Genomic DNA, 9,814 nt, shown 5'->3' with positions numbered 1-9,814 from the left:
CATGTCTCGGATGTGGTATAGTCGATCAATGTGAAAAAGGATGAACAAACACAATATATAAAAGACTACACTACAAAGGAAATGAACATGTTTTTGGATTTTTTGAATTTTTCAAATTTTTATGGGTTTTGTGATTAATGAAATTAAAAGACATGTTTTTGTATTTTTCAAAAATTTTCAAATTTTATCATTTTTGTTTAAAAAGTCATGTTAGAATTTCCCATCCCCACACTAGTATGGGCATTGTCCTCAATAGCTAATACGATAGGAAATTATGTAATTTATATGAAAATGCATGATTTCTAAGCTAAATGCAAACTATATGACGTATAAACAAGAGTGAATGCAGACTAAGCTATACTATATGATGCATGATTTTTGTTATATTGGAGAGCATAATTTAGATTAGCTCCCAATGAATATGCATAAACTTCCCCAAACCAAAATAGACACTATTTCTAATGTTAAAAATTGGGGGAGTTCATGTATAAGGATGCTATGCAAGAAACTACATTTGTCATTTTGAATTTTGAAAAAGTGGGAACAATAAAAGAAACACCTCAATGAGACCGAGGTGTGAGTCCTCTAAATGATGCTAGGACTCCAAATCATGATCAAGATAAAAATTATATGAAAAAACAAGAGAAATAGACAAACCTTAAAGGAGGTGTAGGAAACTCACAAAGTAATGTGGCATCCTCCCAAGAGCTTGCTAATCCTCAATCTTCGCCCATGGCGTCATCACTATCATCTCCATCATCATCACCAACTTCACTAGAATCATCATCAACCTCCATAGATCCGGAGTTATCATCACTTGCACTTGAACTTATGGTCGGACTCACTTGGAGGTTTAGTTTTCGGTACTTGTCGTTAGGAGCACCTAGACCAAAACACAATTTATAACTCCACAAACAACTATACAATTAGTAAAGAGGCAAGTAAAGGTCGGATCCCAAGGGACGGGAATTGAGATGATATTTTCAATTGCAACTAGTGGTGTCTAGGGGTGTCACAATTTGGTGTTTGAAGTAGAAGATCACAAAACTAAATAGCAATAAAAGTAAACAAGCAAGATGATTAAAAACGGATATAAAAAATTGATAAAAGGCACTAGGATGTCATGGGGTCATAGGGGATTATTGGGAATAGATCATACAAACATATTCTCAAATTATAAGCAAACAATTATTGTTGTGATGGCTCGAGTTGGTTTATATCTTACAATTCTAGGAAAGTTTGGGTCCCGGGGCCGATTCGATTAGATTGTACAACACCTACAAGTCGACTTAATCTTCCCTACTCAACTATATGCATGGTCTAATGAGACTCGAGTTTGTTTATATCTTACAAGTTTCATTGAAAGATAGGTGATGGGTAAAAAATGCAAGGATTCATAGGCTCGCATTTCATCAAACATAACATGTGCATAAGTTGAGATCACAATAAGCAAGCAAATAAACTATGAAAACATATTAATTTAAGAATGAATCATCCCCCATGTTTGTTTCCCCTAATTACCCATTAACCCTAGCTAATGAAACTACTCACTCATTATCATGTTGAACATGCTAGCAAGGTTGTCAATCATACCAACAAAGTAAAACATGATGAATAAATGAAGATAATTAATAATAATTAAAAAGGGATTAAGAGAATTATACCTACTAATGATTCTAATAATAGAGCTAAGAATAATAGAAGTACTTGATGATTGATTGGAAGGTTGTCAATCTCCCAAGAATAACCCAAATAATCTTCAATTACCCAAAATGAAAGATGAACAAAAGAGAGATTAATTAAATGAGATTTGTATTAAGACTTGATTAAAAGTTGATTACAAGAATAAAGAGAGATTTGATTGATATAAACTACACTAGATATTGCTAAGAAGAACATGATAATCTATATAGACTAATGGGGTATTTATAGTGGGGATTAGGTACATAAATTAGGGTGTACTAGCTAAGGGCTTAAATGACGATTAAGTCCTTGAGGAATCGCCGGTCTCAAGAGCGACTCTGGTCTCCTTTTCGCCGGTCTTAGAAAAATATGCGCATCCTTCATTGAACAAGTAGAAGACGGATAGCTGTCACACAATCCGAGCGTCCAGGGCACGGGACGGGCGGATTGTGGTGGTTTTGGACGAGCGGATTCGTGGGGTGGACGGGTGGATTGTGGTGGTTCTGGACGGGCGTCCAGCTGAGGAAGACGCTCGGATTGCTTGTGCTGGATGGGCGGAATGTGGTCAATCCGCTCGAATTCTCTCTCAGCTTCTTCCTTTCTTTTTTTCTTCCTTTCTCCTTATAAAATCCTTGAGGATTTCCTCGGGGATGCAAGGATCTTTTCTCATCATTGCCCATCTACTATAGTATGTACAAAGGCCTTTTAGTCTTGTCTTCTCTTTGATGCTTGGTCATTGAATTCAATCAATTTAGCTACATTTTGCCATGAAAATGCAAGGTTTTAACTCCTTTCCTACCAAGGAATCAAAACCTCAAAGAATATGCAAAACAAAGGACTAAAGATAATAAATGACCCAAATAGGCACTAAAAAGCATGGGAACGGGGCTAATTCGGGGACTAAATATGCTCAAATTATGGTCACATCAAATATCCCCAAACCGAACCTTTGCTCGTCCCGAGTAAAGAGGTGACAAAGACTAGGAATGTTATTTAAACTAACCTAATAACATAGCCGATATGAGACAATTAGCGGGTCTCACTCCGCCCCTTCAACTCACAACAAGACAACCATGAGGTAGGATGCCTTCTTGCAAGGCAAGGTGGGTCTTGCCAAAATGGCGACACATCCAAACATTAAAGCTCATAAAATCAAGTAATGGATGCATCTACAAAAGAATAGTCACTTTCCTCATCTAAGTGGCGGAAATTATCTAAAGGGGAAGCAATTCAAGGGTACACACTCCTTCATAGATGCAATTTCTTCAAACTACTAAGCCTAGAAGGATACCAATAAATCACCTCCAAGTTGTGTCAAGCTAGGGTACCTTTGTCCTCAATCGTTAAATGCTTTTGTCAAGAGTAGACTCCCTATGGTGTTAGAAACACTGGAGGATCGCGGAATTCCCCCTCTTGCCTAGACAAGAAGAAGGGTCGTCCCCTCTCTACCATGCACAAAAAATGGATACGATGGAGAAAGGGATCAATAGATATTTGAGTTTCATTTGGGAGTTTGCTTTTGTTGTTTGTTTTTCCCCCCAATTTCTTTTGGCGTATAACATTTGAGAACACTTTCTTTTGCCATTTCTTTTGATTTTTGGCATTTCAATACTTGACAACTTTTCAACTTTTTGCATTTCTTTTTGAACATTTTCAAAGTCACCCCATATGTAGTGAGGGAACCTTATATTTGAAGCTTTAGGAGTCTATTTTTGCCCCTCTTTTCATTTGATGCATTTTGCAAACTTTCTTTCACTTTTCATTTCATTGAACTCAAATCAATTTCATTTTGTGCCCATTCCCTTTGATGACAAAAATGTGGCAGAACATGGATGATGGATGCATGGTTTCAAGGGTCACCTTGGAATAAATGGTGGATGGATTCGCAAAATTTTCTAACATGGAAACTACATGCCATGATTCAACTAACATATATACATCCTAATGCATATGATTCTACAAACTAATATGCCATATAATCTAAATGCAAGTCCTAAATTCACATTGTTCAAACCGCATCAATCAAAATAAAGCCACATAGTCATTAACATAAAGAGGAAAAAGGAGATTGGAAAGATCATACCATGCGGTCTTCAATATCCTCATGTCTCGGATGTGGCGTAGTCGATCAATGTGAACAAGGATAGAACAAACACAATATATACAAGTCTACACTACAAAGGAAATGAACTTGTTTTTGGATTTTCAGTTTTTTCAATTTTTTCGAAATTTTTGAATAAAATTTAAGTTAGAATTTCCCATTCCCACACTAATATGGGCATTGTCCTCAATGGCCAATATGATAAGAAATTATGCAAGTATGATACATGAATTCTATACTAAATGCAAGCTATACTAATCTGCACTACATGATGCATGGGTTTTTGTTTATGACGGAGAGCGTAATTCAGATTATCTCCCGTTGCGTATGCATGTACTTCCCCAAACCGAGATAGACATTATTTCTAATGTCTTAAATTTTGGGGTAGTTCATGCACACAAGATGCAATGCATGAAACTAAATGTTGTCATTTTGGATTTTTCAAACGAGAACAATAAAAGAACACCTCAATGGGGCCGAGGTGTTAGTCCTCATGTTGCTAGGACTCTCCAACTATGATCAAGATAAAAATAAAACAAAGAAAGAAATAGACAAACCTCAAGAGGGTAGGAGCCTCCAAAGATTGCTAGTCCTCCACCATATCATCATTGTCATCATTTTCCTCCATAGAAGCGGACTCATCTCCACTTCCCTCTTCACTTCCTTACTCACTTCCTTCATCATGTTCATTAGACTCTTCTTCTTCATCATCTACCTCTTCATCAACACCCTCATCATCATCAACCTCATCATCGACATTCTCATCTTCACCCGGTCTTTCACCCCTAGATGTGCTTGGAAAGAAGACTTCCCTATCCGCCCAACTAGGCAAAGTACATGACGGATCAAGTAGTCCTTGCCTAGCTAAATGAAGGAGGGGTGGATATTGGGCCAAGTATGCATCTACTCGATCATTGTAAGCATGTTTATGCATTTCTTGCATAAGTAGAGTCATGTAGTCATTGCCCACTTCAACATCTTTGGGTTTGAACTCTTGATATTTGAATGGATAGGGTGGTGTGACAATGGAGGAGGAGGGCTCTTCAATTTCTCCCCTTTGTTGACGGATGATGTACTCGGCACCCTTGGGGAGTGGAAGTAGGTAGTTTGTTCGATGAGCACTCAAGCGGCATATCTTGGAAGGCAAAGTGAGAGATCTAGCATCATTGGTGAGCCACCCATAGTTGGTGTCAAGAGAGTTATGCTTGACCCACTTGTACTTGTTAATCATGGCATCCATGTCAATGAGATGACCCCCTTTGATTGCCACATAGGTGTTATCCTTGTTGAAATTTGCGTCAAGAGGCTTGGCCAAGAGAGTAACTAGACCTCCATTTACGATAAAAGCGGTGCCTTCCTTACCACAATCAACATTGAGCCATCTTTCCACCAAAAGCCTTAGAGCATTGTAAGGCTTAGTGAATTCCCTTCCCACATTTAAGGCCGACTCAAGTAGAACACAATCGAGCTTTGTAAAGTGATCAATGTCTTTTCTTGCAATTATAGTATTCCCGATGACCTTGTGCCACACTCTAATGCCCGGATGGTGGACTAATAGAGCGCGACAAGCATGAAAGCTCACAAATTTCTTCCCGGAAATCGCCTCTCAAAGAGGAGCGGGGTCATACTTTTCTGGCATCTTGTGATAATATGGTGAATCACTAAGGCCTAATACCTTACTCAAAACATCAAAGGTGATGCGCCTATTCACATTGGCAAGGCGAAACTCGATGCATTCTCTAGTCTCTACCTTAGTCACTTTCAATGAACTTAAGAATTCCAAGGTAAGGGAGGGGTATATCAATTCTCTTGTAGTAAACAATTTTCCCAACCTCATAGCTTCGAAGAAGGCTTTTGTTTGTTCAAGGACACCCACTTTGTTCAAGGCATCTTCACATATGAATTTGGTGGGTAGAATGGCTTTCTTAGCATACTTGGCAAATGTATCCCTATGGGAGTTAGAAATGAAAATTACCTCCGGATAGTTTGATAATTGAGCAATTTCCGGAGTTGTTGATGTTGTTGCTTCCAAGGGAGGATCTTGTTGTTGTTGAACTTCCAAGTTTGCACTAGAAACCACCATAGCCATTGAAGCTTTCTTTGCTTGAAAGCATTGTTGCCTTTTTTAGAGTGCCTTTGTTGCTCCTTTTGTTCTTGCCATTGATGATTATACCAAGAAAAGATTGAAAATCTTCAATTTCCAATCACACCCAAATCGATTTTGAGATGAAAGGATTTGCCTTTGTATTTCAAAAATCGACTCAAAGGTTGAAGATTTTGGTGCTTGCATTGATTATTGTTGTAAAAGGAGTGATTAATTGTTGTTTAAAGGAAGATTGGATTTAATTTTGTTGGATTTGGTTGAGGAAATTTTGTTTTTGGTGATGGAGAGGATGAGGGTTTTGGGGTTTATGGGTAGTGTTTGAATGTTCGAATAAATGAATGAATGTGGGAAGGGGTATTTAAAACACCCGTAATTTTCAAAACTGCAGGGGGAAGACGAGCGGATTCCTGTCGGGACGCTCGGATTATGCTCAATTTGCTTCAGGAAATCTCGCCTAAAGACGAGCGTCTTTTAGAGACGACGAGCGGATTCTGCAATTCAGGACGAGCGGATTCTGTTACAGCGAATTTTCTTAATCTGCACTGGCAAAAAGACGAGCGTCTTCTCAACTGGGACGCTCGGATTCTCTAACAGACCAAAATTTTCAATTTTGCAGCTCATTTGGACGGACGGATTCTTCCACAGACGCTCGGATTCCCATAAGACGAGCGGATTACCCATAAGGATGCTTGGATTCCTCCTAGTCTACCCGGATTCAGTTCCATCCGTGCACTTGCATAACCCGTGTCATTTTCATTCTCCAAATCCCGTGTTCTTCATTGTAGGGGCACTACGAAGGCATGGATAACCAAGGCAATTGCTATCCCCACACTAAGTTAAAGCATTAAACATCAATAAAATCATTAGTCCCTCCCTCACTTCTCTAAAAAAAAAAATGATAAATATCTTGATCAAAGCATAAAAATCCAAAAATGACAAAAATGCAATGTAAGAATTAAAATGCTAGTTGGAGTTAGAAATATTTACAAATGGTGGTTTGGAGAGGACTCCACCAAACTCTCATCCTTAGTGAGATGTCATGGGGGCATGTCCAAGGTGTTGTTGATGTTACTCAACACCTTGAAGAAGTAGTCAAAAGCATGTTCATTGTCATGATAAAGATCCTCAATAGATCTTTGCACTTGTTGTCCTTCATGTTGGTCTTGATCGATAGCATTACCAATGTAGGGATTGAAAATCCCTTCAAACTCATCGTCCCAAAGACCACAAACTTTATCTACTTGGTCACTAAACATCTCTTGAGTTGATAGAGACAACTCTCCCACTTTCTTGATTTGGCCAATGAGGCCTTCTTCTTTATTGCTTGACTAGGGTGAGCTTTTCAAGCTCTCTTTGTTACAAATTCCTTGCTCTTTTGATGGAGCATCTTCGACTTTCTTCTTCCATTGGAATTTCGACTTCTTCCTATCATCCTTCCGGCTATAATGATCAACCATAAAACATGGTTCATGCAAACGGGGAGCTCTCATGGTCTTGTCAAGATTGAAAGTTATGCTTTCATCTCCGACTTCTAGAGTGAGCTCTTCATGCTTCACATCTATCACCGCACCCGCGGTGTGCAAGAAAGGTCTACCTAGAATGATTGGAATATTGGAGTCTTCTTCCATGTCAACAATGACAAAGTCCACCGGGATGAAAAATTTCCCAACTCTTATGGGAACATCTTCCCATATCCCTAATGGTGTCTTCGTCGATCTATCGGCCATTTGGAGCGTGATATTGGTGCATTTAAGCTCTCCCATCCCTAACCTTTTACTCACCGAGTACGGCATAACACTCACACTAGCCCCTAGATCACATAAGGCTTTGTTGATCGTGGTGTCGCCAATGGTACACGGTATTGAGAAGCTTCCCGGATGTTTAAGTTTTGGAGGTGAACTCCCTTGAAGTATTGCACTACTCACCTTAGTGAAGGCGATAGCCTCAAGCTTCCGGATCGACTTCTTTTTCGTAAGGATGTCTTTCATGTACTTTGCATAGGCCGGCACGTGATTGATTAATTCCGTGAAAGGAATCGAGACTTCCAAATTCTTCACAATCTCCATAAATTTTCCAAGTTGGTCATCAAATTTGGGCTTGGCTTGACGACTTGGAAAAGGAAGTCTAATCACAATGGGTTCCTTCTCCTTCGCCTTATCTTCACTTTTCATTGAAAATTCTTCTTTTGATGGTTCTCCATCCTTGGAGTTTTGCACAACTTCTTCTTTGTCACTAGCTTCCACAACTTCATCCCTAACTTGCTTCTTCGGTGCTTCATATCTCGTACCACTTCTCAAGTGAATGGCACTAACCGTTTCATGTCTCGGGGGATTACTTTGAGGTGGTAATTGCCCGTTTTGTCTTTGTTAGCTTGAAGATTCTAGTTGAGTCAATTGGGTTTCCAACATTTTGGTGTGGGCTAGGATGTTGTTGATGGTGATTTCCTTTGCTTGACTATCCTTTTGCATTTGAGTGAAAAACTATTTTTGATTTTTTTTTTGCATTTGGAGAACCGCTTTTTGAACTCAAAACCTTGGTCATTTTGTTGATTGTATGGAGTTTGATTTTGGTAACCTTGGTTTTGGTTGTAAAAGGGTCTTTGATTTTGGTTTCTCATGGGAGGTGGGGCGTATGTTGGTTGAGGGTTTTGAACATTTTGGCTTTTGTATGAGAGATTTGGGTGGATTTTGGTGTTTTCATTGTAATAATTTGAATAAGGGGTACCACTCCTGTATGCTTGAAAAGCATTCACTTGTTCATTTGTTCCCCTACATTCACTTTGGTCATGTCCCAAAGTTCCACAATTCTCACATATCCCACTTGGGATTGATGAAGATACCGTCATGGCATTAACATGTTGCTTTGGTGATTTTGAGGCTTCTTCAAGTCTAGCCATAGCTTTTTCGAACTTCAAATTGATGGTATCAATGTGAGCACTAAGTTGAGCACCCAATTGAGTAATAGAGTCCACTTCATGCTTTCCTTCTCTAGTAGCCTTGCGAGGTCTACTATATTGTGAATTATGGACCGCCATTTCTTCAATCTTGTTCCAAGTTTGATTGTCGTCAACATCGGTGAACATTCCATTTGATCCCATGTTAAGAATGTTTCTTGAGTCTTCATAAAGACCATTCCAAAAGTGTTGTACCAAGAACCACTCGCTAAGTCCATGATGAGGACATGAGCGACAAATTCCTTTGAATCGCTCCCAAGCTTCATACAAGGATTCTTCATCTCTTTGCTTAAAGCCAGTAATTTGAGCTCTTAGCATGTTAGTCTTTTCCGGTGGGTAGAACTTTTTGTAGAAAGCTAGAGCCAATTTTCTTCCAAGAGTCAATTCCTAGAGTAGCCTTATCAAGGCCTTTCAACCATTGTTTTGCGGTGCCAATTAGAGAAAAAGGAAATAAGACCCATCGAATTTGGTTTTGAGTTACACCGGTTTGAGAAATCGCATCACAATAGTCACAAAAAGTCTCCATGTGAGAGTGAGGGTCTTCACTAGGCATCCCCCCAAATTAGCTTCTTTCGACTAATTGGATAAATGCGGATTTGGCAATGAAATTTCCGGTTAAGTGTTGTTGTGGTGTGAGAGTACCATTGGGTAGGTTCTCCTCGGTTGGTACGGAATGTGATGAAAATTTAGGCATTGTGGGTTGATTTTGTGTTGGATTTTGTGTTGGTTTCTCCTCACCTTCTCTTGCAAAAGGGTTGACGAACTCAATAGCGTTTGGTTGAATATCTACAACCTCACCAATACCTCTCAAAGTTCTCCTAGCAAGTCTTCTATTGTTTGTCAAAGTCCTTTCAATTTCGTGATCAAAGGGTAACAAGTTACCTTGTGATATTCTAAACATGCAAAATATCAAACAACTCGAAAATAATTAGAACAAACCTTGAGGAGCTTTACTTCCCCAAGGCAAACAAAG

At 39.1% G+C, this 9,814-nt stretch overlaps 1 non-coding gene across 1 annotated transcript; it reads left to right on the top strand.

Moving 5' to 3' along the window:
* Nucleotides 1-9,052: 9,052 nt before the first annotated feature.
* Nucleotides 9,053-9,159, top strand: LOC141624470 (small nucleolar RNA R71). Its single transcript, XR_012534277.1, has one exon. It is a non-coding gene; the product is annotated as a small nucleolar RNA R71 (small nucleolar RNA).
* Nucleotides 9,160-9,814: the final 655 nt, after the last annotated feature.

Source organism: Silene latifolia, chromosome X, assembly GCF_048544455.1.
Source record: "Silene latifolia isolate original U9 population chromosome X, ASM4854445v1, whole genome shotgun sequence".
In the NCBI taxonomy this organism is placed as follows: domain Eukaryota; kingdom Viridiplantae; phylum Streptophyta; class Magnoliopsida; order Caryophyllales; family Caryophyllaceae; genus Silene; species Silene latifolia.
This window is presented reverse-complemented; position numbering and strand designations above follow the sequence as displayed.